The 7,478-nt window shown below is 39.2% G+C and overlaps 1 non-coding gene across 1 annotated transcript; it reads right to left on the bottom strand.

Moving 5' to 3' along the window:
• Positions 1-543: 543 nt before the first annotated feature.
• On the bottom strand, positions 544-674 carry LOC115030466 (small nucleolar RNA SNORA46). The gene has a single exon (XR_003836062.1). It is a non-coding gene; the product is annotated as a small nucleolar RNA SNORA46 (small nucleolar RNA).
• Between the last annotated feature and the right edge of the window lie 6,804 nt (positions 675-7,478).

A 7,478-nucleotide genomic window follows, 5' to 3' on the forward strand; every position in this document is an offset into this window, starting at 1 on the left:
ATTTTATAATTTCTGTTTCTTTTACAGTATGGATAATAGAACCCAAGGTTTTATGTCTGCTTGGCATGTGATTAACCACAAAGCCGCACCCCCAGTCCTCACTCTTTGAAACGAGTCTCCATATTTATCCCAGATCAGTCTTGAACTCATGATTCTTCCACCACCATCTCTAGAGTGCTAGGATTAGACAGATTGTACCACCACGTCTCACTTTATGAACTTACTGAGTCTGTGGTGTGGGAAAAGAAGGAAATCTCATCTCTGCTGAATGGCATGAAGTTTATCAAGGTCACCCAGGTGACATATTGTACAAACAAAACTAAAACCCAGTTTCAGTTTAGATGAGTCATACATTAAATGAGTTAGTAGCTTCATATGGATAAAAATGAACTTATGACCTGGGACTTTGAGAAACTGATGCTAGCTGCAGACTGTCGTTGTTTGGTTCAGATTTGGGTTCAGTTTGTTGAGATGGGGGGGTCTCCCTATGTGCTGCAAACTCACCTGACCTCACCCTAACTTCTTTTTTTTTTTTTTTAACAGTCATGTTCCTTAACTCCATAAAGCAGCAAAATGGCATGAGTCAGCTGTGCAACAAGAAGCCAGGAATTCTTTTTGAACTACAGCGTAACCAAGAATGGGGAAATTTCCCATTCATGGCTTACCCAACTTCTGACTTGCCCTCCCAGGTTAGAACTACAGGGGTCTGTGCCACCTTACAGGGGAGGGGGAGGCAAAAGTAGAATTTGTAATGCTTACCTCCTGTGTTTTTATGTAATGGTCTGAAACAGTCAGGCTGGCCATCCACCAGACCACATGTGCTCATCAGCTCTTTTATGCCCTGTACACTGGACTGAAACTCTGTTTACATATTAGCACATGGTACAACACTTGCTGATTAGCTGCAACAGAAGTTGTGGCCACAGGCAAATTTTCCCCTCTGAGTAGAATCATTAAATCTATATCATTTCCCTGTAAATTACCATAATCTTTAAATTTCAGGCATTAGCCTAAAAAAGATTCCGCTAATTTCCCAAGTTTGAGTTTATAACCTTAGAGAAGGAGAACCTCCTGTGGGAAACTTGAAACTTCACAAGCAAATTTTCTTCTAGGAGGTCACTACTGCCCAGTCCACTAATTAGTATCTTAACCTCACATTTTAAAAGATTATCTCAATTTGACCTGACTTAACTTGTTAGCTCTCTCCAATGGATGAGTCAATGAAAAGTCCATCATCCTAAGTGCTCATTAATTTTTCAAAGAAGTGACTGAAAAACTGGACATCATTAGGCTTTCTCTACCGAAGGTTTTGTGATCATCTTATAATCTGGGAAAATTCAATTTGTGGCCATGTTATCTATAATTACCAACAAAATCAATTTATCATGATGTCATTTTGGCCATCGATAGCTGCTATAATAGCTGAATCCTCTCAAACAGGTCACAGAGGGCAGGAATACCATACACTAGTCTCTGAAGCCTGAAATAGAAACTTCACCTCGGGAAATAGGATGATTGCCCGGAAAGGTACACCCTTGGCTGCTCATGGACAAAATGAGTGAAGTTATGTGCTCTGCTGGACAATTGGTCCCACCAGCATGTGGAATTTGGACAAAATCAATCTGCTCCACTCTCATTTTTATCAGGAAAACTGTTAGAATCTCCGTGGCTCATTACAAAGGTTTTCTCCTAACAGACCTCAGTACTTTAAAAACACTGAAAATGCAACAATTATCATTCTTTAACACAATATAAAGCAGTCGTATCCAAACCAAAATACTCCCTGTTAGACGTCTTTCTGAGCACAGGATGTTTACCTTGTTTGTACTCTGTGAGCTAGAATTTGGTCTAAAGTAATCACACAGAATTGGTCCAATACACCTTTCCAGTTTATAGCTTACAACTTCAGAAATACCATAAAAAAAGAACTGACTGAGAATGACATCATCTTTATATTGAAATGAAATATATAGTAAATTTTACTCCATCCTATGTTCCATCTAGTGTATATTTCAGTTCCATCAACTTAACACATTTATATTTCCCCATAGACATTATTATTTGATGACTTTAATATTAAGCAAATTTTCTCACACTGATTTATAATAGATCTACCTTTACACACTTATTAGTTTAGATGTGAGTGTAGAATGATATCTCAGCAATGAGAAGTAAGAAGTCTTTGGAGACTTTCTGGAAATATCTGTCAGCTTTACTGATCCTGCAGGTTTTGTTGAAATACGTCTCTCGAGGCACTGATGTAATTTATCATTTCACTTGCTTTGGCCAATGTCAGTTCAGCAGTTGTGATAGGAAAGGGCAGTGAAAATACTTGCAGAGTTTGGTTTGGCCACTTGGACTTTAACCTTTACAAAAAGACATGCTCAGGAAGCCATCTTGCACTTCAGTTTGGTACATAGAACACTCTTAAATCTGACATGAACAAGGATGCTGAGATCAGACACCTGCAATCTGACAAGGAGCTAGCCAGCTACCCAACACATGAGTAATCACAGTTAAACACTACTGTTACTGTGGTCCATTGCTGGGGCAATAGCTAATCGTTAATGCTATGAGTGGTTATTGTTGAGTGTTCAAATCTGGGCTTCTTGGAGCACATGATACTTATGCTAAATTGAAATGAGAAGAGATTTCATGCTACAGAGTAATCTGGGAGAGGATTCTGTACAAAGGTAGTATCCAGGGCAAAGGTAATAAGGAAAGACCAGGACTGCCAGATATTATGAACAACTTTTGAGCTCTAGGAGACTAAAAACTAAAAACAAGAGATAAGAAGATGTGTCTGCGAAATAGGCAGTGCCTAGAATATGTAAACAAGGGGAAAAGGGAGGGTATTCTATTAGCAGTGAAATGGAATGGGGAATTTGAAAGAGGAAGGAGGGTAGAATCTCTTCCAAATATCACTATTGCTGTGTTGAGTGTACCTAGACCAGACTCAATGTTTGGAAGGATGGAAAATGATTGCAACAGTACTATAACAGCTTAGCAGGAGTTGGTAATAGTCTGGGTTATGATGGATTGTAGCATGAATAGAAAGAATGAGACAAAATATGCTCTGAAAATAAAATAGGCAGATCTTGCTTGTAGACAGATGTAGGGAACAGCAATTGAAGAATTTGTGATGGCTACTGGCTTTTTTTTTCCCTTGAGCAAGCAGGTGTCATTGATTGACATAATGAAGCCTACAAAAAAATGGGTAGATATATATACAAAAAACTCAAGAAGCAGGACTCCAGAAAATCAAATAACCCTATTTAAAAATGGGGTACAGAGCTAAACAAAGAATTCTCAACTGAGTGAATACCAAATGGCTGAGAAGCACCTGAAAAAATGTTCAACACCCTTAATAATCAGGGAAATGCAAATCAAAACAACCATGAGATTCCACCTAACACCAGTCAGAATGGCTAAGATCAAAAACTTAGGTGACAGCAGATGCTGGCAAAGATGTGGAGAAAGAGGAGCACTCCTCCATTGCTGGTAGGATGTCAAGCTGGTACAACCACTCTGGAAATCAGTCTGGCAGTTCCTCAGAAAATTGGACATAGTACTACCAGAAGATCCAGCAAGACATCTCCTGGGCATATACCCAGAAGATGTTCCAACATGTAATAAGGATGCATTCTCCACTATGTTAATAGCAGCCTTATTTATAATAGCCAAAAGCTGGAAAGAACCCAGATGCCCCTCACCAGACTAATGGATACAGAAAATATGGTACATTTACACAATGGAGTACTACTCAGCTATTAAAAACAATGAATTTATGAAATTCTTGGGCAAATGGATGCATCTGGAAGATATCATCCTGAATGAGGTAACCCAATCACAAAAGAAGTCACTTCATATGCACTCACTGATAAGTGGATATTAGCCCAGAAACTTAGAATACCCAAGACACAATTTGCAAAACACAAGAAAATCAAGAAGAAGGAAGACAAACACGTGGATACTTCATTCCTCCTTAGAAGGGGGAACAAAATACCCATGGAAGGAGTTACAGAGACAAAGTTTGGAGCTGAGACAGAAGGACCATCCAGAGATTACACCACTTGGGGATCCATCCCATAAACCACCACCAAACCCAGACACTATTGCATATGCCAGAAACATTTTGCTGACAGGACCCTGATATAGCTATCTCTTATGAGGCTATGCCAGTGCCTGGCAAATACAGAAGTGGATGCTCACAATCATCTATTGCATGGCACACAGGGCCCCAATGAAGGAGCTAGAGAAAGTACTCAAGGATCTAAAGGGGTCTGCAACCCTATAGGAGAAACAACAATATAAACTAACCAGTACCCCCCCTCCCCCCAGAGCTTGTGTCTCTAGTTGCATATGTAGCAGAGGATGGCCTAATCGGCCAAAGGGAGGAGAGGCCCTTGGTCTTGCGAAGATTATATGCTCCAATACAAGGAAATGCCAGGGCCAGGAAGCAGGAGTGGGTGGGTTAGGGAGTGGTGGGGGGGTATAGAGGGAACTAGGGAATGTAAATGAAGAAAATATCTGTGGGACGCCTGACTCGCCAGCAAGAAAGACACCACAATAGGATCCTTCTGCACACGTTTATTGGGCTGCGCATTGACTGTGTAGGTGAAAGACCCCGAGCCCTGGGCCTCTCACTCTTATATACTATCAGTTCTCATCCACTCACAGCAGGCCACATCACCTCACCAGGTACGCAGCTTCAGCTAATCAGGGCAGCAGGGGCATATCTCCACCAAAATGGCTTCGCCAGTAACCTGGTACACCTGCGCAGCTCTCACGATGTTTGTGGCTTATATTCAGATGTATGAGGAAGTCAGATGCAAATCATAAGACTTAGCTGCAATCCCTGGCGCCTTTGGGACTGCCGCCACACCCGCTCCCCACAAATATCTAATAAAAAATTAACATTTAAAAAAAAGGTTAAGAAAGTAAAGTAAAAATATAAAATGTAAAAATTAAAAATAAAAAAATAAAGCTATAAAAAAAAAGATGGGTAGGGGGAGGAGAATCAAGAGATGTGGAATCTCCCTATTCAATTTGAAGTCTTCCTAAATAACTAGACAGCATTGTAAAGCATGTGATTAAATGCAAGAGAGGACACACCAGGAATCTATGTTTGGTGAGCATGATGGTTGTTCTAAATTGTCCTGGTTCCATTTGCAGTATACACACAGGGTTTCAACCTTACTGTGGTAAAATCACTGAAAGATTTTGTTCTGAAGAAGTATGCTGACATTTGTTTTCACATTTGTATTCATTTTTGCCTACGCCTATATAAAGCATGAGATGAACAGAGTTTTGCTAAAAACAGTGATAATAACAATGATAATTGTAGCATTTAATAGCATCACAGTGCTTCTGTTTCATAAAACAATAAGCAATGCAAAGACCGTGATCTTTAACACATGAGATTATTGGCTGTAAATTTTTTTACAAAGTACAAAGTGCAAAAGTATAAACACAACAAATCACATAAACACAACAAATTACATGTTTGTGTAATATTTTCTATGCCCCACATTTAGAAAGTTCAACTTTTAAAAGAGAATTGTAATCCACATTTTTTTTCATTATCATTTCTTTGTATTTTCCAAAGGACTGTTTGCCACATTTATTTGGTCATTTACTTGACACATTTAGGAGAGGATGAAATGTTAAACACGGACAACTGGCAAAAGACAACTGAAAAATGAGAAAACAGAAGGCAAATAGAGAGCCTAGGGTGGTGACATGGGGGATAGGTAGCGTAGAAAGAATAAACAACAGTAAAATCAACACCAGGCATGGGACAATCTGTTGCTATAATACATCTGAACTCTTCTTCTCCTTGGGCTATAACAAACCTTTTCTGTTGAGGGTGAAGCTGCTCCAAGGCTCTCCCTGGGGCTCTGATGTGCAGAAAAGAAAGAATTCCTCAAAACCAGAAACATGCTTAGCAAAGCCAGTAATGGCCTGGGACCAGGGTTTTAAGGGAGCTACAGCTTTGAATCCTGAGAACCCAACTCCTCCATTGTACAGTGCTATGATTATTCATCTCAAGGCTCCTGTGCTCTGGATCTCTGATGCCTTTGAGTTATCCAATATTCTCCTAGGGTACCATTCTTTGATTAGGTTCCTGCCAACTTTGTCCCATTGTATGATAACTTTCTACTGACTCTGCCCCATTTTAATCCTGAAAATTGTACATAGGATATTGTACTGCTTAATAAGCTTACTTGACATAAGACATAGCTTATGAAAACCTCCCAACTCCAGATTTTCTATCTTCTTTATCTTCTCATCTCCTACCCCTTAGGACCCCGTCCCGGAAGGATGGTCAAGGTCACTTTTCTTTCTGGTCAAGGTCACTTTTCTCTATTACCTAATCTATCTGGAGGAAGTGGGGAGAGCCTGGTGCATGTGGTAAGATGTAAAGCTAAATTTCATTACAGGTGTTCTCTATCTATTTGTATCTATCATCTATTTATCTATATCTCTCTCCCTTCCTTCTTCCTCCTCTCTTTCTTCCTCACCCTCTATGTGTGACAGAGATAGAAAGACAGAGGCATATGGGTAGATGAGATACAAGACAGACAGAGATGTAGAGAGAGAAAATAAGGGGAAGAGACCCTGAGTTAGCTTTCTCATGACTATAACCAAATACTTGACATCAGCAACTTAAAATAAGGAAGATTTGTTTGTTCATGGTTTCAGTGGGTTCAATCTATGGATGCTTGTCCTGTAAACAAGGCAAATTATGATGATGGGAATAATAAAAGAGAAACCTGTTCATCTCATGGTAGATGAGAAACAGAAAGATGGAATGCAGAAAGAAGCCAAGGCAAAGTTTCTTAGCTAAGAATATGCCCCCAAGTGAAGTAGTTCTCCCATCTGGGCCCCAGCTCTTACTGTTCACTGCCTCAAATACTTAGTCATGCCATGCATCTGCTCAGGACCCTCATGAGCTAACCAACTTGGGAGTCACAGAAGTGTATTTTATCAAGCTAATCAGGCTGACAATTTCCAGCAACCATGATACCTATCTCATACCACATCTATATTTTTAAGTGAATGTAAACAGTTAAACTCTAATATTAAAATTATGACTTACTGTTTTTAACAACACCATAGAGTAGTTAACCTTGAAGTATTAACTTGAAAAGGACTACTAAGAAAAGAACTGGAAAATTGCCTTCATTTAAGATATCTTTCTGTTCTTGAAACCTGTAACTCTCAACGGCAACATAAAAGTTTAGCTAACAAAGCCATGTTTCAAAGACTATGAAAATTGGATCAATCTTTGGAGAAGTTTCTCATTATTAGAGATCTGAAACAATCCGGTTTGGAAATATATCAATTTCCTCAATTTTCTACTAAAAACAAACAAACAAATAGATACAACTCTTGGTCTAGTAAACCTGATTTTTTTCTTTGTTGCATATATTGCATTTTAATAAATCTAACTAGCATGCTATATAGGAAGGATG

Source organism: Mus caroli, unplaced genomic scaffold (assembly GCF_978045245.1).
Source record: "Mus caroli unplaced genomic scaffold, Mus_caroli_1 scaffold_2, whole genome shotgun sequence".
In the NCBI taxonomy this organism is placed as follows: Eukaryota; Metazoa; Chordata; class Mammalia; order Rodentia; family Muridae; genus Mus; species Mus caroli.